Consider the following 24,471-nt stretch of genomic DNA (forward strand, 5'->3'; position numbering starts at 1 on the left):
GCAAAGTTGCAGGATACAAAATACATCCACATAAATCATCAGCATTTCTATTTATTACCAAAAAATGTCCAGCAGCAAGAGCTAGAAAGAGAAATTCCATTAAAAATAACTGTAGACATTGTAAAATACTTGGGAGTCTTGTCTTCTAAGACAAACCCAAGAACTGTATTAACACTAGAAAACATTTGTCACACAAATTGGAAAAAAAAATTGTTTGTGGGTAGATCAAGTCAATAAATGACAATTCTACTTAAGATAATTTTTTCACTGCCATACCAATCAAACTATCAAAAATATTTTATAGAGCTAAAAAAAATTGCAAAATTAATCTGGAAGAACAGACAGTTAAGGATATCAAGGAAATCAATGTAAAAAAAAAAGTGAAAGAAGGTGGTCTAGCTGTACCAGATCTCAAACTGTGTTATAAAGAGGAAATTATCCAAAAAATCTGGTGCTGGCTAAGAAATGGAGTGGGGGATCAGTGGAATAGATAAGATATATATTACATTATAGAAAATGACTTTAGGGGTGGCCAGGTAGCACAGCGAGTAAGAGCACCGGCCCCAGTGTCGGGATGACCTGGAGATCGAATCTGTGCTCAGACACTTAGCACTCACCCAGAAACACCTGGCTGTGTAACCTTGAGCAAGTTACTTAACCCCAATTGCTTTAAAAAAAAAATAACTTTAGTAATCTAGCATATGATACACCCGAAGATCCAAACTTTTGGAACAAAAACTCATTATTTGATGAAAAACTACTGAGAAAATTTGAAAATGGTATGGAAGAAACTAGGTATAGAGCAACATCACACACCATATATGAAGATAAGGTCAAAATAGGTACATGGTTTATACGTAAAGGGTGACACCATAAGCAAATTAAGAGAGCACAGAATAGTTTATCTGTAAGAGTTATGGATAAAGGCAGAATTTAGGAACAAAGAAGATGTATAGAGCACTATAAGATGTAAAACAGATAATTTTATTACATAAAATTAAAAAGTTTTGTACAATTAAAATCCATACAACCAAAATTAGAAGGGAAGCAGAGAACTGGGGGGAAAATGTGACATGTATCACTGATAAAGGCCTCATTTCTCAAACACATAGATAACTGAGTCAAATTTATAAAAATTCTAGTTATTTCTGAATTGATAAATGGTCAAATGACATGAACAGGCAGTTCTCAGGTAAAGAAATCAAAGCTATCAAGAGTCACATGAAACAAATGCTCTAAATCACTACTGATTAGAGAAATGCACATCAAAACTCAGAGATATCATTTTGCACCTAACAGATTGGTAGTTTTAACAAAAGAGATAAATGTTGAATGTTGCTTGACACTAATGTACTCTTGGTGGAGTTGTGAATGATCCAAAGCATTCTGGAAAACAATTTTGAACTAGGATCAAAGGTATATAAAATTGTGCATAAACTTTGACCCAGCAATACCACTGCGAGGTCTATATCCCACAGACATCAGAAAAAGAGGAAAGGATCTATTTATACAAAAAACATTTATAGCAACTCTTTTGTGGTGGCTAAGAATTGGAAATTGAACGTGCTGATGAACGTGTCCCGGGTTCATAGTTAGCAAATGTCTGAGGCAAGATTCTAACATGTTTTTCTGGATTCCAAAGCCAGAACTTTAGTTGCTACATCCCCGTGTCACTCTGGACAATTCACTTCACCTCTCTGACTCTGTTTCTTTGTCTGTAAAAGGTAGGGCTAAAACTAAATTACTTCTAGAGTGCCTTCCAAATCAACACCCTTCTAATTAACCTCCAACACAGTCACTGAGAAATGTCTATTGTTAATCTTCCTTTACCCATGAAAAGACTACACTTAGCATCTTACAGTTATATCCTCCAACTACAGCCTAAATTGAAATAGGGTTAGTTTCCCCACTAAACCCAGCATACAGTCCTACCTACCTTCAGGACCTTTAGTTCACCTTCTAAAATGCTGACAATACTCTGCTAATTGTCAAATTTAATGGTCTTTCCTTAATCCTGAACTTTTCTTTAATTCTTCTGTGGCCTTTGACATTAGAGAGAAGCCTCTTCTTCCACATCTGCTCTCTTTCTTCTCTAGATTTTCTAAATGCTGTTCTCTTCTAATATTCCTACCTGGCTGAGCACTCCTTCTCAGTCTCTGGTGCTGAATCTACATCCATGCACACCTTGGGTGTCACCCAAAGCTCTGTCCTAGGCTCTATGTTCTCCTCCTTCTACTCCAGCTCCCATGTCATGCCATCTTTTGTAAGGGTACAATTTTCATATTTATGCAGATAATTCCCAGAACTATATATTCAGTCCTAATCTCTCCTCTGAGTTTCAGTCCAGCATTATCCACTGACTCTTGGACATCTCAAATTGGATATCCTACAGGCATCTCCAACCCAGTCTTTCCCTTTTTCCAACTTTTCTCTTCCTATTGATCCTAAGATCCTCTCAGACACCCAGGCTTATAATTTCAGTGTTATCCTCAAATCCTCCACAGTTACCCTCCCCCTCAAATCTCATCAGTTACAAAGTCCTGTTGTTTCTACAACCATATTTCTAGCTAACAACATCTCTTGAATTAGACTTATTCTCTGTAATTACTGTTACCTCCTTAGCTCAAGCCTTTATTTCTTCCAGCCTGGACTATTAGTAACAGCCTCCAAATTAGTTTCCCTGCCTCATCTCCCCAATTTCAATCCATGCTCAACTCACCTGTCAAAGTAATTTTCCCAAATCACAGGTCAGACCACATCCAAGCCCTGTTCCATCAATGACCGTGGTTCCCCATTACCTCCAGGCTCAATTACAACATTCTTTCTTCAGTGTTTTAAGCCTTTCACAACCTGACCCCTTCCTCCCTTTCCAGTCTTCTTAGCCCCCACTCCTCAAAACCTATAACCAACCATGAAGCCCTCTTGCACTTGCTCCAAAAGCATACTCCTATCTCTAGGCTCTGGGCTTTTTCACTAGCTGTCCTCACAACTGGAATGCTTTCCCTTCTTACCTCCACCTCACTAATTCCTTGGTTCCCAAATGTCACCTTCTGCATGAAGACTTTTGCTTCCCCTTCCCCTTCTGTCTCCCTAGAAAACCTCTACTGTATAGCTCGTGTATCCCTCCATAGAGTGTGTTGGTTGAGAGCAGGGGTGTGTGTGTGTGTGTGTGTGTGTGTGTGTGTGTGTGTGTGTGTGTCTATTAGGCCTTTCCTAGTTCTAAGGGTTGTACCTGGCAAGTGCTGGCTTGTTGACTGGCTGGCTGGTTGGCAGCAGGCTCCAGAGCAAACCCAAGCTTTCCCCAAATCAGATGGAGTTCTCGGAACCAGAGGGGGAAGGGCTGAGGAGGGTTTCAGCAGCTCCCGAAAATCCCGAGTTTCAGTGAAGAACCTCCCGAGGCTGCCACGCGGGACCAGGGAAAGATTGTACTGGGGGAGCACAGCCACTTGGAAAGCTTGTAACTCTGCCCACGTCCTTAATGACTTCCTTTACCCCCGCTCCCCTACCTGGTCTGATGCCACCCCGATGGTGAAGGCTGGGCTGTGACTCCACCCCTCGTTCCTCCTCTCCCTCCCTCAGTTCTCTTCTTTCCCCCTCTTCTCTCCCGTCCTGTGTTCCTGGAAAAACTCTCAGGGAGACAGTAACTGGCTTCCCAGGGTGATTACCGAGCCTCACCCAACCTACAGGGGAAGGGAAAAATGTCCCGCCCCCAGAATGAAATAATTGGAGGCAGAGCCCATCCAGTCCTCGGCCCCCCTCCCCAAGCAGCATTGGCCAGGACCCTGGCCCATTCACCCACTCCACCTTCCGCTAGCCCAACCAGGAACCGCTGGATTTCCGTGCCCTCTCTATTGATAGCTCCTGCTCCCTGAAGCGCCTCGGAAGGGTGGGGAATTCTTGGAGGAGAAAAAAAAAGAGTGTTTCCCAAAAAGCGGAAGAGTAGGAAAAGAAGCGAGAAAAGGAGGAGAAGTTGGGGCAGGTCCCAAAAGGGAAGCCTAAAGCATTTTCCTTGCGCAAATATGGTTCTGTGGGGCCCCTCCTTCTGATGTTTTGAGACAGATCGGAAGAAAGGACCGTCATGCCAGTCCTGTTCGGGGGACAGTGTCTTCTAAGGGAGCAGTTTTCAGGACAGAGTTTTGGTTTGTTCTTCCTCTCCCCTCACCCCTTGGGACTTGGCTTGGAAAAATTATTCTGGCAGACCCAACTCAAGCAACTCAACACCCAGGCAATGGTTCTTTCCACCCCCACTCCCCACCCGCTCTGGACCAGGCCAAGTTGTTCCAAATGTAGAGGGGTGAAGGGAAGTAGACAGGAAGGAAGCAAGGGACTATGGGAGCTTGCCTGTTCATGTTAGCATTGGTAGGAAAAACAACCAATGTTTCTTAATTAATTTGGCATTGAGGGATAGGGGGTGGGGGCAGCTCCAACATCTAAATAACAGCCTCAAGAGAACAGCATAACACCCTCAGATAAAATCAGTGGGCTACAATTTAGCATTGGTGCCAGAAGTGGAAAGGAGTGGTTTGTATTATTTTCTGAAGAACTTTGGTGATGATCCATCCTGAACATTTTCAAGAGGAGGTTGGAGTAAAAAGAATGAAGATCTGGGAATTCCCACTTACTTGAAGTTCTGTGAGTTTCCAACTTATATGCAAGTTAACAATATAGGCTTGGTGCCTTCCCATGAAATGCTAATTATTGAACAGATCATCAAAAATAATATATAGAGAATAAACCTATTTATCAAAACCGCAAAGAAAAATCAGTAAAATCTCACAGTTTAGAATACACCTGCTGGTACACAGAGTGAATAAGATTTTTCATTGGGAATATCTTAGTTGAGCAAAGAGAATTCCCAATCTCACTCAAAGGCAAATGCCCCAAAGTGTCTAGGGAGATAATTTAGATATCATAAGTATTTTGTGGAGGTGTGTGTGGGGCGGGGCGGATGGGGAGAGGGAGAGCACAGTTTTCCTTCTCAAAGCAAGAAGGAAGTTTCATGTATTTGAGGTCAATTGTAAACTCTGGAAAGTGAGTGGGATTATGAGCTCTTGTAAGTAACTGTAGATATATTTGGTAATAAAAGCCCCTTAGATTCATACTTTATAATCTTGACCTCTACATTTCCTTACAGCCTTAACTATATGAAATGTGTTGGAAGGACACCATGAATTCTAGTTCATGGATTAACAACCTTCAGTAATCTTATCTTTATGAAACTGGCAAAAAGCATTGCTCAGGCTGGGCATGATGTATAACAGGGGAGCACATCCTAGTTTAAAATAAATGCCCTTTGAAGTTTGTAAATTTATAATTGAGAACTCTTTGTGTGGCTAGGTATAGCCTCTTAACATACAGAAGGACAGGTGTCACATAGGTTGAATGCAGTCAAAACAATAAAGACAACCAATTAAAAAAGAATATCACAAAATTGCAAAGAACAAACTTGACCCCAAAACATGGTGTGGAAAGATAGCTCCTTTCCTTTTTTTTTTTTTTTTGGAGGGACATTTGGGGTTAAGTGACTTGCCCAAAGTCACATGGCTAGTAAGTGTTAAGTGTCTGAGGCAGGATTTGAACTCAGGTCCTCCTGACTCCAGGGCCGGTGCTTTATTTACTGCGCCACCTAGCCTCATCAAGATAGCTCCCTTCTTATCAGAGGTAGGGGAGGGGATCCATGGAAATGAAATATTTTATATAATGTGATTTTTTAGTATACAGATCAGTTTTATTAATTTTTACTCTTTTTCTAAAAATTTGTTACAAGTGATGACTGTGGAAGTGGGGAGGAAAGGGAATATAGAGGCAAAGCTAGACCATGTAAAAACAAAAGATGTCAATGAAATATATTTTTAAAAATATAACCAGGTGTGTATGAAATGATTCATTGTATTATATCTAAGTAGACACCATTGGTGCTCTGCTTGAACAATTCTACTCTCACCTTTTCAGTCAGCTATCATGTCCCTCTCTATCCACTAGATGGTGAATAAAGTCCAAATGGTTCTTTTCATTGTGTCTAGCTACTAATGCCTTTTGCTTTGAGAGCTGAAAGACACTTCTCCCCTGTTACTCCCCAATACATGCTGCTGCTCCCCATTCCAAAATTTAGGGACAGATATTTATCTTAATTTATCTTAATATTTTAGAGTATTGTTTTAGCCCCCATCACTTGGGACAATTCTCTCTCAATTTCTCGCTCCTCCCTTGCCCATATACCTATAATTTGTATAAGGATTGATTTCTGAAAATAGATGAGAAAATTGAAAAGTTACTAAATAAAAAACAACAGCTTCCAAGGGTTTTCCAGCAGGATAGTTTATGGATCTCTTAAAGAGGTAGCAGTTGGTTCCATCAAAGGTAAAGTACAATCCATGTTTAGAGAGATGCAGGATTCTTGGCTCAATAAGAAGGCAGATGGAATTCAGTGGCAATGTTGCCAAATGTGGTTGAAACAGGCAACACTTGTCCTTCTTGTTTCAACTCTCATATTATAAATAAGGGTATCACAATCATAAGAATTGATTGTATTAGAAAGATTTAATTATATCAAACTTAAATCTGCCTCTCTGAAATCTCCACCAATTGTTCCTGCTTCTCTTTGCTGGTGAACAAGCCTAATGTATCTTCAGCATGACAGCCCTTCAAATATGTGAAGGTACCTATTATATCTTCCCTAAACCTTCTTCAGGCTATACATTCTCTCTTCCATTAACTAATTGCTTTATTGTATATCCTCAGGTCCTTTCATCATCCTGTTCTCAACACACTCCTTCAGCTGTGGCATAATTTAAGGAATAGTATGCCAATATTAGTGTTCATTCTTCTGGGATGTCTCAGTATCTTTAATCACACATTATATGAAATACTTTCCAGATCACTCTGCATCTGCAAAGCCTTCTTAAAATCAGATTCACAGAATTTTACAAGCCCCTAATTTTCAAAGAGGAAACTCTAAGGTCATACAACTGCTTTGTGAGTCATAAAGGATGATAATGTAGGTTATCATCACTCTGGGACAATCCTTACTTCCTCAGTGTACCTTTAAAATGTGGAAGCCAGAAGTAAAAGACTGATACAAATGTAGTTTGACAAGCATCTGATATTCTGGAATTATTATCTCACTTAGTCTGAACACTATAATGGCGAAGTTTGCATTAGGTTTATTGAATTTGGTGTCATACCATTAATTCATACTGAATTTGCAATGACTAAGCAAAACAAAACAGGACTTTTAAGTTTTTACAGAGCAAGACAAATAACAGGAAAAGGATAAGCCTGAATTGCACAACTCCTATTTTGCTTGTATTTTTCTACTGAGAAGAGAGATTTTCAGAATGTAAAGAATAACTGATCAACAGGGAAGTGAAAGTTAAGGAGAAAGCAGAAAGATGAAAAATTTCAAAAGCACCTAGTTGCACTCAACACGGTCAAGCCATCAGGCCTATGGGAACGGAAAGAATTTGCTGATGTGACTGTAGAGTCACATGTACTGAGGCACCATTTTCAAATCTTAAAGATGGAAGAGACACTATAGGACTGGAAATAGGAAAAGGTAAGTTCCATTTCAAAAACTCGTGCTTTAGGATTTGAATTCCTAGAAATGCTAAAATATGGGTTGTTCAGACTTAGTAAGAAAGTTATGATGATGGAGAGCCAGCATGGGTTCATGGGTTATTCAATACAAGTTTAATTTCCTTTTATTTTTTGACATAGTTATTAAGCAAATAGATTAAGGGAATGTCATGGACATAGTCTATTTGGACTTCAGCAGGCTCTGGACAAGTCATTCATTACTATGCCCTTGTGGAAAAGATGAAGAGATGAGAATTGGAAGACAGAATTTGATGAAACGAGAACTAGTTGTACAAAGGAATACAAAGCAAAGTTTGGCTGTTGAATTTTGTCTGCTTTGGGGGAAGACAGAAGGGAATGTATTATCATAGAGTGCCATGGGAATCTATTCTCAGACTTTTACATTCAACATGTGTATTCATTATTTGCACTAAGGAATAAATGTCATACTTGTGTGACATTAGTCTGAGAAGTCTCAGGACCAGCAAGAAGCTTCCTATGGCAGTGAAATAGTTGCAGAGTGTGTGAACAAGCTATCATTTATGAAGGACAAACTAGATATGATGTAGAGCAGGGAATCCTCTGTCTCTCTCAGGGATTCATCGTGTTTGCATGTGTTGGATACTCTTTTGGCAGCCTCATGAAACTTACAGATGCCTTATCAGAATAAAGTGTTTAAATGATTGAAGGAAATGTAAAATTTCTGTCACAGGTGAGTGAAAATAAAAAAGCATTTGTTTCCCATTCATGTCCACAGGTCCTTTGAGGTGAGTGATCTATAGGTTAAGAACTTCTAATCTAGATGAACATCAATTCATTAATCAGAATTCTTTCATCAAGGATGCTCAGTCATCTACAAATTCAACATACAACAACTAGATTGTATTCCTCAGGATTGTGTGCAAGAAATTTATTGGGGATTTGATACACACATTTTTCATATGTGAGATGTCCCCAAATTCTTTGTGTAATTATAAGCTTTAATAATCTAAACTAATATGAACTGAATTATTTGCAGTTTTCTTCCTTCCTTTCTCTCTCTCTTTCTTCCTTTGTTTCTTTCTTTCTTTCTTCGTTTCTTTTTTCTTCCTTCCTTTCTTTCTTTTTTTCTTTCTTTTTTCTCTAAGACTGAAAACCACACTAAGCTTTTGGGGACACTCTTGAGCATGGTATCACTAGATATCCCTGAGAGTTCATGAGAAGAGAACTATTAGTGGAATATGGTTCTTAAAGGGAATACCTTATTCAAAAGAAAGAAAATAGTTTTAAAAAGAGGTGAGGTGGATTAACATCATATATTAAGAAGACAGACTCATCTGGGGGAATCCAAGTACCATGGTGAAAAGCATTGAACAAAGATCAGTAGAGTCTAAAATAAAATGTGTACTATCATGGGAGTTTATTATAGATAATCCAGAAATAGGAGGACAATGTTGATGCGTTCAGGAAATGCATTTGAAACCTGATACAGAAGTATAATACAATAATGATGGGGGTCTCTGATTCTGCAACTTTTCTTTTTACCAACATGTACAGGAGCTCTATCTTTTTTTTTTCTTTTTAAAAAATTTATTTATTTATTTGTTTTCAACAATCACGTTTATAAGACTTTGAGTTCTAATTCCCCCTTCCTTCTCTCTCTACCCCAAGATGGCATACAATCTGATCTTGGCTATACACTTAATCATATTAAACCTATTTCTGTATTAGTCAGGTTGTGAAAGAAGAATCAGAAAAAAAGGGAAAAACCACAAGAAAGAAAAAGAGGAGACAGAAAGAGAGAGTACAGATAGTGTTGGATCTGCATTCAGACTCCATAGTTTTTTCTCTGGATATGGATAGCATTTTCCATTATGAGTCTGAGGGAGCTCACTTGCTTCCAAAAGCAGAGCTGCCAATAATTTTTTGACTTGAATCAATCATAATTTCATTCTTCAAAAGGTGGAGAAAACAAATAGGAGAAATTGTAATTCTCACCAAGATTGGACAATAGTTGCAAGGGTAAAAATGATAGGAACTTTGAGGGGAAAATTATGACTCTTCCCATTTTATATTCAACAAGATTATTGCTTAATTTAAGAATGAGTAGAAGCTATTGAAGAAAGCTAAAAAATATATTTCTTTTTAAATACATTGGATAAAAAAGGAAAAGCAAATACTTGTTTAATTGAATTTAAGAGGAAGAGACAGGATTTAAACCTAGGCCCTCTGACTCCAGATCCAAATCTCTCCATTGAATTAGAATCTGTATCTTATTTCATTCACCCCATCATCTAACCTTTCAAATCTGTTTGAATACTGACTGTTATCTAATGTTGGCTCTTGCTTCCCCTGTTTATATATCATCTACAAATTTGAAAAACTTGCTCTCTCTGTCTTTATTTAAGACACCTCGGTGGCACAGTAGAGCCCTAAACCTGGATTCTGAAAGACTGGAGTTCAAATCCAGTCTCAGACACTAACTTCCTACTTGTGTGACATTGGCTAAATCACATGACCTCTGGCTGCCTGAGTTTTCTCATCTATAAATGCAGATAACAGCATCAGCCTCTTAGGGTTTTTATGAAGATAAAAAGAGATACTGCTTGTAAAGTACTTTATAACCCTTAAACACTGTACAGGTGCTAGCCAAACTATTGAAGAACACAGGTGACTCCCCTAAAGGTCTTTCTCTGAGTCAAAACAGCAGACCTTTGTCTCCAGCCTTCCTCAAGGTCTCCAACCTAACAACTCTATTATCTTGCCCATTTTATTCCAGTTTGACCTTAAGAAGAGCTCAAGATGCTTTGTCAAATGACTTGGGGAAATCTAGGTGAAAGAGTATTTAATAGTTAACTAAAATGATTTTTTCATAGCCTTGGAAGTTGAGTGATCCTAAATAATTTCAAAATTCCAGAAGTTTCTCTAATTTCTGGATAATATTAACTATAGATGACAGTTGTATAATGCTTTCAGGTTTGCAAAGTTCCTTACGCATTCGTGATATCCTCATGATAACCTTGTGAAATAGAAGCGATTATTATCCCTACTTTATAATGTAGAATCTGGGGCCAAGAAAGATTATATTACTTGCCCAGGGTCATATACCCAGTAAATGTCTGAGGCAGAATTTGAATTCAGTTCTTTCTAAGTCAAACAATCTATCTGCTATGTCATCTGGTTTCCAGTGCTTGAATTGCACAACACACATCCATCATTAACTACTTTGAACAACTTAATGGATTATAGAAGGTCAGCTGATTATAGAATGTCATCATGTGTCTATTGTCATTTATAAGCACATCACTAGAAATACGTGGCACAATATAACTTACAAATAAGCACTTACAATGAGAAAGCAAGCACCCAAATCAATGCTTTCATTTTCACATCATCTAATTCAAAATGAATGTCATAGGTATCAGCAGTGATCTTGGTTGAAGAACCAGGCCACTCCCTAACAATGGTCCCCATGATCTGTTGTTCAAGTGATTTTACCTTTAAAGAAACAGTGTTCCAGTAATGAGAAGTTATAGTTTTCTAAGAAAAAAATGTTTAAAAATTCTATTTAAAGATATGATAGATAGATAGATAGATAGATAGATAGATAGATAGATAGATAGATAGATAGATAGATAGATGATAGATAGATAGATATAGATACCATATTTATTATGGTAAAATGTTAATAGTTTACTCAAAAAAAGTAAGAATGGTACTTAAACAATATCTCAGGAAACCCTTTCCTGATACTTATACCATAAAGCTTTAGGCTTTTTGAAGCTCTTTCCTCTGGATGCTGAGCAGTGGGCTAGGAATCCTCATAGTAATTCATATCTAGAATTGGAAGGGACCATAAAGACTATCTGGTCCCAGTTTAGAAATGAGGAAACTGAGGCCTATAGTGACTGAGTTCTTTGCTCAAAGTTACCTAGCTATTATCAGAGGTAGGATTTGAACCTAGGTGTTCCTAACTCTTGGTTTAGCATTATAAACAATATCCATGATGAAGTGGTTAGAGACTTGGCCTAGAAGTCAGGAAGACTATCTCTGCCTCAAACTGGCTGTGAAATTCTGGAAATGATGCCTAGACTCTCCATGTTGTAAATAATTCCCTAAGACACCAAGTTACAGAGAAGCTATTGTTTACATGGCTACAAAAAGTTTCTTCATCTAAGAGTTCCACATATTGAAGAAATCTTAGGTCTAATCCTTATCTTTATTTCTAGTAAGGCAAAATATAAAATGATAGTCTTTCTTTTTAGGGGGGGATGAATGGGAAAAATTTTTTTTTGGGTAAAAATCCCATTGATTCTTTAACAAAAAAATACGATTAGCACCTCCATTAATTATCTCCCCACCTTTCTCTTGTAACAAAGAAAGAAAGCAAAAAAAAAATTCCAACACATTAGTTGTACATGGAAATATCTACCTCATTCCACACTTATTTTCTACCAATTTTCTCTTGAGAGGAACTAGGAATGTTTCAATATCATTCATATGAAGTGAAGACTAGCAATTGCATTGATCTAGTTTCTGATTTCTTTTATTTCTGCCTATGTTGCTATGATCAATAATGACTCACTTAACTGCCTACTTCTTTAAAGTGTCTCAAAGTCTTGGAGTTGATTGTCAACCACATATTTTAAAGGCAGAAATTGGAAACAATAGCCAAAATTTGAAGTTTATATTCACCGAGTTTTTATGTTAGGTCATAAATCTAACTCTGATCTTTAATTTGTTCATGTGGAGTTTTCTTGGCAAAGATACTACTGATCCCTTCAATTCCTGTAGTTTTGCAGATCATGGCTTCTTATTGAGATTTCTTGTTTCTTGTGATCTATATCTTAGTGCAACAGTCACGGTTTCCTATATATGCAGGCTTTTAGCTCTCTCATCATCTTTTCCCAAGCCTCAATGCATTTTTGAAAGTTTTGGCTAGTTCAGATAATTTATTTTTTTTAAATGACTTCCTTTCTAACGTAGATTTTTTTTAAGTTTCTAAGTAAAGTGAGTGAATTGCTCAGTAGATAAATGATCAACAGATGAACAGGGTTTTTATTATTTCATTTTTCTAAAACTTAAATACACAAGAAAAGAAAGAGAAATATTATTAACTTAACTATTAAAACTTAAATAAGGAAAAGGAAAAAAAAACATGTCATGTGCACAGCAGAACCTAAGAGAGGACTCAAAATATATAGCAATAAATTTCCATTTAATAAAAGCCTATTACATTTAATAAAAGCCAACTACTGTGCATTGTGTTGAAAGCTATCCATCTTTGCTTCCTTGTAAGTTTTCTTTTGTTCTCTACTGTGCACTTTTTATATTTTTTCTTTTTTCCCCCTTCACAGGCTACAATTAAGCATGGCTATATTTATATAGATAGATAGATACATATGCATATACATATATATACATACATACCTATGTACATGCATACAGACATATATAAACTTATATTTTCCATAACAACTTCTACTCCTAATCTTTGCCTTATGTTTGTGCATATCTCTTATTTCCCATCACTCCTAACTCCTCTACCTTACTTCTGCCTCCTAGAAGTAATCCTTCATATTGCTTAACCTACTCCCCCTTCATGGATCCCTCCCTTATCCTCCCATTCCCAGTACCCTGACCTGTTCCCTCATACTGCCCTCTAGAGATCACCCCTTTATCCTCTCCCCTTCTAGCTCCTTAGTATTTTATTTCTTTCTGATTTAGAAGATTTTTATACTATTCTAGATATATATGTATTGTTCCCTCTTGAAACCATTCTTGATGAAAGTATGTTTCCAGAACTTACAGCCTTCATCTCCCATCTAAGTCCTTTGCATGAGTTATTCCTCTCATGCCTCCTTTGAATAAGATACTCATTTTAGCTGTTCCTAAATAGTTTTACTTTTTGACATATCATACTCAGGTCTACCCCAAACGTTCCTACAAACTACTTAATAACCATCTTAGATATACATTTTACCAAATGAAGTTTTCAAAAGAAGAATTGCAAAGTATAAATGACGATAGAAAATAGGTTCAAATCACTAGTAGTAAGAATGTAAGTTAGAACAATTCTGAGGTTTCATGTCTTTCCAGAAAAATGGAACCAACACCCAAAATGGGAATAAAAAGTATTGGAGTGGCTATGGGAGGAAAGGTTTATTGTGGAGCACATAATGGGACAATGGAGTGATTTCTGATCCACCCTTCTGAATATTGATTAGGAATTAGGTGGAAAAAAATAAACTAAACACTCCAGACACTTTGTTTTAATAATCCTACTACCAGTCATGTAATACCAAAAGAAAGTCATAGATAGAAAAAAGGTACAAGATAGATCAAAATACTCATAGCAGATATTTTAATGGTTAGAAAAAAATAACACGGGTGTTGGGGAGACTAGGTGGCTCAGTGAATAGAGCACCAGCCCTGGAGTCAGGAGGACCTGAGTTCAAATGTGACCTCAGACCTTTAACACTTACTAGCCATGTGACCTTGGGCAAGTCCCTTAGCCCTAATTGCCCTGCCCTCCCCCCTCTAAAAAAGCAAAAACAAAACAAAAAACTATGGTGGGGGTGGATGAAATATGTGTCCATTGCTTGGTTAATTACTGACTAAAATGCAATATGTGAATATGATTCAATTGTTTTGTGCTTTAAGATACAATGAATATGAGGAACTTGGAAAAATATGATACTTGTATGAATAAATGCTGAATAAAATAAGCAAAACTAAGAGAATACCACTTGTTATGACTAAAACCTGGCAAATGAAAAAATTAGTAAAACGAGGTTACATTTAGAATAACTGAAAAACCAGTGAAGGTCTGAGAGCAGGGGTGGGGAACCTGCAGCCTCAAGGCCATATGTAGCCCTCTAGATCATCAAATACAACCCTTTCACTGAATCCAAACAAACTTGTTCTGTGAAGTTTGGGTTCAGTCAAAGGGCTGCTTGAGGACCTAGAGGGTCACGTGTTCCCAAGATGGCAGGTTCCCCACTCCTGGCTTAGAGGATGAATGATGAAACAAACTTCCCACTCATGGCAGATAGTCAGGGGACAAAATAGCATACATATATTGTCAGAAGAGTTGCTATGTGAGATGCTGTTTCTCAACTGTCTTTTTTAGTCATAAGGGGGATTTCAAGCAAAAGAGGCTGGGATTAAAGGGCTGTAGTGGAGAAGGAAAAAAAATCATTAAACGCATTTTTAATGTTAAAAAGTGAGCAATGCATGCAGTCAAACTTAATCCATTCCACTACAAACACTTAATTACCTTGAAAACCTTGGTGCCCGCAACTTAAGTAGGGCATAAAATATATGAGGTGTGTGTGTGTGTGTGTGTGTGTGTGTGTGTGTGTGTGTTTTAAGAGTATCAGGGGATTGTTCTAAAAGTCCTATGGAAAAGAATCTTATACAGGCCAAGGAAGTTACCTACAAAAAAAAAAAGAGGAACAATCTTTACTAAGCAAAGGACACGAGTATATTGGTTTAGCCACAAAATAATAATAGGGGATATTTATAATTATATGCATAATCTCATTTGATCTTCCAAAGAGCACTGTGTGGTCAGTGGTATAATTATTATTATGCCCATTTTGAATGTAAAGGTAAGTGTTGGTTGAGAAAATAGATCAAATTACTTAATCTCACCTAAAGTAAATTTTTAAATGATACATCCTGGTGGAAATCCATCCACTAGATGGATAAGCAACTTTATTGAAACAAATCTACTATTACATTACAACTAAGTGTGAAAAAGCCTTAATCAAGGCAGAAGTCTCTGGGGAGCCATTGAATGGACTAGAGTGATGATTCACAGGAGAAATGTTCAGAGTAACTTCCTGGCTATTATCTAAGACTACATGGGACAAGGGGTACCAAGATGCACTGGTGAAATGATTTTCCCAGTGTTACACAGTGACTATAAAACAAATTCAGGATTCAAACCTAGATCTTCCTTAGAAGGTCACATCTTTATCTTCTCTATTCCATATACTTTCTCAAGTACCAGTTCTTCTTATCTTGTGGTGTTTTAAATTCCCTATTAAGAAAAAATAATAATAATCTCAGGCATTCAAGTCAATTATAGAAAGTGTTGTCATTAAACCAAGAAATGAACTCCACAAACATAACTGGAAACCTCTTACTTTAAAGATGGTATCTGAGCAATAGCAGGGACAATGGGAAATGATATTCATCATATGGTTTTTCCTCTCATTTTCAATTTTGAATTCTTCTTGACAAAAGCTTCAATTTTGTCACACGGAGCCAAGAACTGAACCAGGGATGAATCAACCTCAGGCTTAGAAAAGAAAAGTTACTTGGGAGACACATTACACAATCATTACAACCCTGAAGTGTCTTTTGGGACAATAAAAAATCAGAGGCTACCATAAAGGTAATAGGCAAAGTGTGCTAGAAGATCATTGAGAGTATTTATAGGAAGTCTAAGGCATTGCTTCACTATTTTATTTTTCCAAGTATATTTCTTCACAAGCAGACAGGTAGAAGGGATTACAAGGCATTCCATCCATTTCTACTTTCTTATCTACTCTTCACCTAGAATTTCAACTAGTACTAAATTGACTAGAATCAATCTTACATTTTAAACAATTTTCTAGTTGTTTCAGTGAGTAAATGTGTATTCCTGCCCCTAACCAAACAGTAATCACTTTGTTGCTATAGATATTGTATTGTATCCCTTTAATATTATGTGTCACAATCATATTTTATGCTTTCCTCTCACCAATATCATAAGGTAAGTATGTTTTTGACAGTTTTCTATCATGTGTCCTCCACCAAAGCTTAACACACATAGAATTCATACTATAGAACCCAATGCGAATTGTTAGAGGAGATTGATGACACAGTTAACCACAAATTTGTCTTTTGAAAGACTCATCATCAGGTTGATTCAACTGTTTCGTTGGGCAAAAGTGTTATAAACTCTATTAATAAGATAATTTTTATTTATTTTCAACAATTCTGCCCATAGGACTAAAATTACACTTTCATAAGATAAAAGGATGAGAACTATAGTGACAGGAAAACTATCATACCCTATCAGAATCAATAGTATTTTAAAGGTTAACCCCCCAAAAAGATTGTGCTCAGAGCCATAAATAGACATTTTTGTGCCTGGGTGCATGTAAAACCAACCTTTACTGTGTGGAATTTGCAAAAAGAACACCTTAAATTATAAGTAGGAGATTAGGTGAATTCATTACAGATTACCAGCCTGTAGCACTGTAATTTAACTAATTCTTGGTAACTAATGTTTCTATGTACTAGAGAACTGTTTTGCATCAGAGCTCTCTAAATCTGACACCCTCTAAATTTTACAACCTAGTAATAACCTAATTATTTTACCTTAGTTACCATTTTGATTGAGGCTTTTAATCTGGTAAGAATTATGTTCCTATCCCTTTATGACTAAGACTGCCTCAGTTACCATAGAGGGTAGAATAGATACTGGTGAATGTTCATTCAGATCCAGGGTATAGATTGTTACCATTTGCTGAGAATTCCATGACACAGGTCCTTGATTGCCACAGAGACAAAGAATAGCAATGAGAATCTGTTCACCTGAAAGAAATTTACCTCAAAATATATTTTGTAATGGGGCAAAGCAGAAGTCCATGTTTTAAGATTCCCCTCATTCACCTCCTGTATCATTGAATAACAACAGCTGTAGCTACAACAGCAACAGTTGAATTTATAAGGCCTGTGAATTCTCATTATTGCATGGCCCATAGAGTCAGTGACTCTCAAGGTAAAAGGTCGAGAAGATCTATAACAGTTCCTTATAATGTCATCTGTGTCTTCTGGTACAAACTAAATCATTTATCCAGAATCATTTTTAACTTCTATCTGTTGTTCACTTCAAAGCCTGTTAAATGAAAAGGAAGGATGAGAAGGACCTAGTATTACTATGAAAAATAATCATGGAACAGAATTAAAACATAACTCATGTATCTAATAGCATGTGGGTTTTTTCAAACTCTTTATATAATTATAATGTTTTCCAAACTCTTTTTATAATTACATAATCGTCTTATTTGATCTTCACAACAGCTCTGAAATCACTACAGTTATTATCTTCCCTAAGTTACTTATGAAGAATCAGCCTGAGAGAAATCCAATTACTTGCCAAAGGTCACATAGCTGTTAAGAATCAGAAATAGAATTTGTACTCAGTTCTTTCTAATTTCAAGTCTGGCACTTTATCCACTACACCACTGCACCAAATATTTTCAATAACTTTTATATGTTACATGAAAATTATTTTTGTTTTGTATTATATAGATTATTAATTCAATTCAATATTATCAAGAATCAATTCTATATGAGAGTAAGAGAATGCTGGTCTCAGAATCAGGAAGATGTGGGTTCCAGGAAAACCTGGATTCAAATACCACTTCTATCACATGCCAACTGTATTTGTACCCCCACCACTCAGCACAGTACCTGGAACACAGTAAATGTTTATTAAATACTTACTGACTTGTTCTGAATTATGATGGCTATCAGGCAAAGATTTTTTCCTTCCACACATTAGTTCCTTATTCATGCTCTTTGATTTTGTTTGTACAAAACTTTTAATTTTTTTTTCATGAAACCCAAATTGAGTATTTATCTTTGATAATTACCTCTGTCTCCTTTGATTAAGGTTTCTCACCTTATGTGACAGAGGAATATATTGGGAGAAGGAGAAAGGGAGAGATAGGATGGGGTAAATTATCTCACACAAGAGACAAGATAAAGGTTTCACAATGGAGGGAAAGAGGGGGGAGGTGAGACGGAATGAGTGAACCTTACTCTCATTGGATTTGACTTAAGGAGGAATAACATACACACTCAATTGGATATCTTACTCTACAGAAAAGTAAGAAAGGAAAGAGATGAGGGGATGATAGAAGGGAGGGCAGATTGGGGGAGGGGTAGTCAGAAATAAACACTTTTGTAAAGGGACAGGGTCAAAAGAGAAAATAGAATAAGTGAGGGGATGGGATAGGATGGAGGGAAATAGTCTTTCACAACATGACTATTACAGGAGTATTTTGCATAACTATACATGTATAATCTATATTGAATTGCTTGCCATTTCAATGAAGGTGGGTAGGGAGGGAATAAGGGAAAGAATTTATAACTCAAAGATTTAAAAACAAATGTAAAAAAATGTTTTTACATGCAACTGGGAAATAAAACATACAGGCAATGAGGTATAGAAATTTATCTTGCCCTACAAGAAAATAAGGGAGGTGGGGACAAAAGAGGGACATTATAGAAGGGAGGACAGGGTGCAGGAAGGGGCAATTAGAAGGCACACCATCTTGGGGTGGGGGAGGGGAGAGATGGGGAGAAAATTTGGAATTCAAAATCTTGTGGAAGTTAATGATGAAAACTAAAAATAAATTAATTGATTAAAAAAAGATTCCTCACCTTAGAAAAAGGATTTATTTGCAGAGAAAAATATTGATAGCAGCTCTTTTTGTGGTAAAAGTGAATTGAAAATTGAGGGAATGTTCATCAGTTGGGGAATAGTTAAACTAGGTGTAGTATATGAAGATGACTGAATATTGTTGTACTATAAGAAATGACAAGCAGGATGATTTCAGAAAAAAAACCTGGAAAGATTTACATGAAGTGATGCGAAATGAAATGAGCAGAACCAAGAGAACATTGTACACAGTAAGAGAAATATTTTATGGTGAAGTACTGTGAATGACTTAACTATCCTCAGCAGTACAATGATCTAAGACAGTCTCAAAGGATTCATGATGAAATATGCCATCCACCTCCAGAGAAATAACTGATATTGTCTGAATACAGACTGAAATATTCTCTCTCTCTCTCTCTCCCTCTCTCTCCCTCTCCCCCCCTCCCCTCTGTTTTTGGTTCAAGTCTTCTTGTACAAAATGACTAATAAGGAAATGCTTTATGTGATTGCATACATAAATCCTATACCTGATTGTTTGCTGTATCACGGAAGGGGGTGGGGACCAAGGGAGGAAGAGAGAATTTGGAACTCTGAAAAAATGTAAATGTAAAAATAGTTTTAACATGTAATTAGAAAAAGATTTTATAAAACATAATTCTCCCCTTAGACATATTTATGAAAAGTATAATAGTGATGATAACAATAACAGCTAACATTTATAATTTGAGTGTTTGCAAAGTGTTTTTTACAAATACTATCCCATTTGGTGTTCACAACAACTTTGGGAAATAGTTGCCTTTATTATCATCCCCATTTTATAGTTGAGGAAAGTTAGGCAGAGATTAAGTGTCTTGAGTGGAGTCACAAAGCTAGTATCTGAGCTAGATGTATGCTTATGTTTTCCAGGTGGAACACTCACCTCTATATCACATAGCTCCTTCTACCTACCTCCTTCTGTTCTTTACTTTTTTTTTGGAGGGTAGTTGGGGTTAAGTGACTTGCCCAAGGTCACACAGCTAGTTTTTTATGTGTGTGTGTGTTAAATATCTGAGGCTGGATTTGAACTCAGGTTCTCCTGACTCCAGGGTCGGTGCTCTATTCACTGTACCCCCTAGCCTCCCTGTTCTCTACTTTTTATATTAATGCTGTGATCTTTTAGATTGTGATATACTCTGAATGATGATGGTCTAATTCTCATCTTGGACATGTATGTTTTGAATTTCACAACAGTTCTTGTCAAATAAGAGGTCCTTCCTTCCAAAACTTTTGTTCTTTAGATAATATACATTTTTTTAAAGTTATAATGTCTGAATCAGAGCAAATCATCAACAATGACCAAAAGTACAATGACAATAGTGTTGTGAGAAAATATATCTTCCTGAAATCTTGATAATGAATCATAAAACTGAGCCAAGAGCAGGAAAAAATACCTTTCTGAAGACTGAACAGAGCTGTTTGATAATGAGAAGTGTAGGGAGGAGTGGTTTTCAGTCCTGGATTATATAATTTTTCTGTATCATCTACAGGCACAGTAGAAGTTGTGGGGTCTAGAGAAAAACACAATTGTAAAGGAGAATATTATTCTATTCTCAAAGCATTTGGGGACATTTTAGTTTGAAATTCTAGACAAAAATAGTTTATTTACAGCATTCTGTGATATTTTTAACTTAGAGAAATGTGCCATGGGATAGAATCTAATGTAAACTACTTATTTTAGATTTATTTTTTAAATGCTGTTTCCAGAAAAGCACAGTGACGTAGAGAACTGAGCATTTCTATGAATGGTATCAGCAGAACAACGCTGTGTTATGGCTAGACTGGCATGAAGTAGTGATTTATAACAACCATCTAAGAGTTTATGCCCCACTGCATACAGATTACTCTCATCTAAATAGTGACAATAATTTTCTTATGCTCTCAGAGTTGTAACTAAGGTGGAGCACTTGGTCCTTTGACTTATGGTGTCAAAATTTAGAATACCTACATATTTTAGGCTCCTTCAGCAACAAACATAATTCAGTTTAGGGCCTAATTTACAAGAATAACTCATTAAAAGAGGAAGCTTCCAGAAGGAAAACTACCTTCTCAAGGTTTCCCCCACTCTTCCTAGCTGAATTACTTCAGGTACCAAAACTGCTAATTAGATCCTTTAAAACCCTTATATTGATGCAAATATTTTAATAGTTCAAGGATATGTGTTTTCATCAGTATCATGAATTTTTTTCCCAATGACACAGACTGTGATCCCTTCATATTTTAGTAGACACACAGCATGAGCTGCTGCTGTTGATAGGAAAAAAAAATCGTTTGGTGGCCAACCATATGGATGGATAAGTTTGCAAACGGGCTTTGTCCAATCTAATCCAACACAAAAAGCCTATTTAAAAGCATGATACTATGTCTAAGATAGTGGAAATCATAGGAAAGAAATACGAGAAGCCAAATTATAGTAAAAATCAAATATAATAACAAAAACAGCAATAAAAGTGGAGGCATTGCAAATTGTGTGGTTATGTCTGTGAATATAGGTATGTATATATGCATGTGATATATGTATATATGTATTATGTTCATTTTAAATGTTCCTATGTTTTGTTCTTACATTACAAACATTTCTGGACTATGCACAATCCCTGAGAACTCTCTTATAAAAAAGTAAACCGATTAAGCAAAACGAACAATAGCAGGACTTCGATCTGAAAAGGCATGCTTGAGTTTGAGCACAGACTCAGCTTGCATTTCTAGGAGTAATCACCAATTCAATTTAATGGCCTGAGGGGGTAAAACACAACACTTCTTAAAAGTCCACAGAACAAATCATTCATAATTTTTCACTTTCCATTATAAAAAGAAGTCCCAACATGACCAATTAAAATCTATGCACAACAATACTGTTTGCTTTTATGAATATTTGCATTTATGATGAATGACCACATGAATGTGATGCTAGAGTGACTTGGGCTAGGTCAAAATTCACTGCACTTTTTCAAAAAGACAGCCAAGTATGAATAACATCTTTGAATATCACCAGCACTATTGCCATAGTAGCTAGAAATACCCTTCTGCAGTTCAACATTCTAAACCAGTCAGTCATGAGGTGTCCTTCCTCAATTGCAAATTCAGCAAATAGTCTAGTAAATGTGCTTCCTCTTCTGTGAGGAGAACTTCAAGGTATCTCAGGAAACATTTTGGTCTCATAGGTCACTATCGATCATTGAAACTAGTATAGTATTAATTGTGTTGTGTTTTGTGTGTGCATGCATGTATCTTTATATATACTCTGAATATAGTAGAATATATATGTTAGAATTATATTAATACTACATATTGGGTTATATAGACTATATATTAATATTAGTCTATATTAATATTGTTTTAGCATTAGTCTGTACATATTAGAAATATATTAGTCCTCAGATGAATTATTATACCTTTGTTATCTTTGGTAGCACTGGTCACCTTTATTCATGTGCCTTCCCCACACCTGAAATTTCACTGCTATTAAAAAATCCTGATGTGAAAAATGTCTTTCACTAAAACAAGCTGGCAATCCCTCTTTTACTACAATTTATAGTAATATAGAATTTCATGGAGAAATGAGAGTTAATTGATTTCCCCTGGTAATAAAAGCATTATGTGTCCGAGACTATCTTTGAATCCAAGCTTTCCTAACTTCTTTGCTGGTCCTCTATCCACTACTCCAACCATACTGTCATTGATCATCTTAATCTAGTCAAATCCATTCCAAATGGATCCAATCCAATCTCTTATTAAATGATTACTGCTATAGAAACATAGGGCAAATATCTCAAGCATGTATGCATGTGTGTTATGCATATGAATATATGTATATACACATTTATATATGTGCATGTATTTATGTATATTTGCCATACTGTATCTGACTAACATACCTAGGGTTTCCCCTCACTGAGTTGAAATATTTTCACAGCCAAATTTCTTTATACCTAACATGCATGGACATAAATAGTATTATCATGACATCACTTCTCTGGGCCTCATTTTCCTCATCTGCAAAATGTAGGAGTTATTCAGTCTTTTTTTTTTTTTTAAGCTTGAAAGATCCATGATTCTTTGGTCTGTCAGAGTAGCAATGGTTTGTTTACATCTATAGTTTGAGATTCAAGCTGTAGAGCTGACAAGAAAATCCAGTATACAAAAGAATTTTCTAAATCTTTTACTCTTTATTATTAATTTCATTTTATAAAGGTAGGGCAAATTTAATATACTTCTTTCCACTTGGTTTGATTTGCTTACATCAATAGGGCACAGAGAATAAGATATATGAGGAACTAATATTTAATCAGGGACATAAGACCTACATTGCTTTTCCTGATAAAATTCAGGAAAACACAAAATAGAAGCTTTTCTAAATTAATCAGTGAATAAAGTCCTCAGAAACAGTATGCCAATATTAAAAACATGGTATCAGTAAAAGAAATTGAGATCCACTAAAATCTTTGCATTCAGTCTTTCATAGAACAATGGAAGTAGAATATCCATATATATCTTTTGAAATAGACCAGTGATTTTGCTGGTATGGACAGTTCCTCATGAGAAATTTTCTTTATTAAAGCAGAATAGCACTGTCCCTGCAACTTATCATCGTAGAGGACTGATTGGGGAAGACAGAGAGGTTAAGTGAATTGATCAGTATCCCACAGCCAGTGTATACAATTACATACATGTGTATGCATCCATCACATTTGGTAGGTGTTCCAGGTCCCTTCAGAGAGGTAAAAATCAGTACAAAAGGACTGCTTTCCTTTCCTTTCCCAAGTCTCCTTCAGGAACCATCTCTTATTTCTCTTTCCCAACTATTGCCCATTCAAGGGATCCAAGGTAGTCATCATACTTTACCCTCATCCTGACTTACCTGTCTTCCTTTCAAATGGGCTAGTTCTCTGGCCAACTGCTCTTTCTCTAATGGCAGAACCACACTCAGCCCAAGTTAGAAACAGAAAAGAAGGAGAGATTGGGTAGGGCAGTGGGAGGGAAGGAAAGATGTATACAGATAGTAAATGTAAAAAATGAAGGACAAAAGGACCGAATGAACCTGAAAGCTTTCCTTGGCAGCAAAGCTGGCTTCATTGCCTAGATAAAGAAAAATCCCCTCTCTGGTTTCTTTGCTATGTAGAAATGACAAATAGGCAGTGACAAGTATGAAAATGAATGGAATACATTTATAACAAAATCGCATTAAAATTTGAGTTGATGAAGCTTCTTCAGTTACTAGCATAAATATCCACCATGGCCAGTTTAAAAAAAAAAGCTTTTATAAGTCAAACACAGGCAGAGATACACATACACTAAAGAGAAGGCATATATTGAGTTTATTTAATGTAAAAAATCTTTACAGTTTAATTCACAGAACAGAAAATTAACTGGAATGGAGCACAGAGCAACAAGTAAATGCTTAGATGTGGCTCACATTTACGGTCTCCCTTAAA

The 24,471-nt window shown here is 36.4% G+C and overlaps 1 protein-coding gene and 1 long non-coding RNA gene across 4 annotated transcripts in view; one reads left to right on the plus strand and one right to left on the minus strand.

Moving 5' to 3' along the window:
• The window catches only part of PLSCR4 (phospholipid scramblase 4), a 50,648-nt gene extending 46,550 nt beyond the window's left edge, over positions 1-4,098 (minus strand). For 2 of the 3 annotated variants that reach the window (XM_069104708.1, XM_069104706.1), the window contains exon 1: positions 3,233-4,098. The gene's annotated coding sequence lies outside the window, so the exon portion shown is untranslated. The remainder of the gene's footprint in view (positions 1-3,232) is intronic. The other variant, XM_069104707.1, reaches the window with a different exon arrangement.
• The window catches only part of LOC138174398 (uncharacterized), a 115,986-nt gene continuing 95,612 nt past the window's right edge, over positions 4,098-24,471 (plus strand). Inside the window, exons 1-2 of the long non-coding RNA XR_011171702.1 lie at positions 4,098-4,632; positions 6,742-7,555. This is a non-coding gene — a long non-coding RNA (uncharacterized lncRNA). The remainder of the gene's footprint in view (positions 4,633-6,741; positions 7,556-24,471) is intronic.

This window comes from Petaurus breviceps, unplaced genomic scaffold, assembly GCF_028583685.1.
Source record: "Petaurus breviceps papuanus isolate PSGF00001 unplaced genomic scaffold, PetGlider_PUasm1.0 688, whole genome shotgun sequence".
NCBI lineage: Eukaryota > Metazoa > Chordata > Mammalia > Diprotodontia > Petauridae > Petaurus > Petaurus breviceps.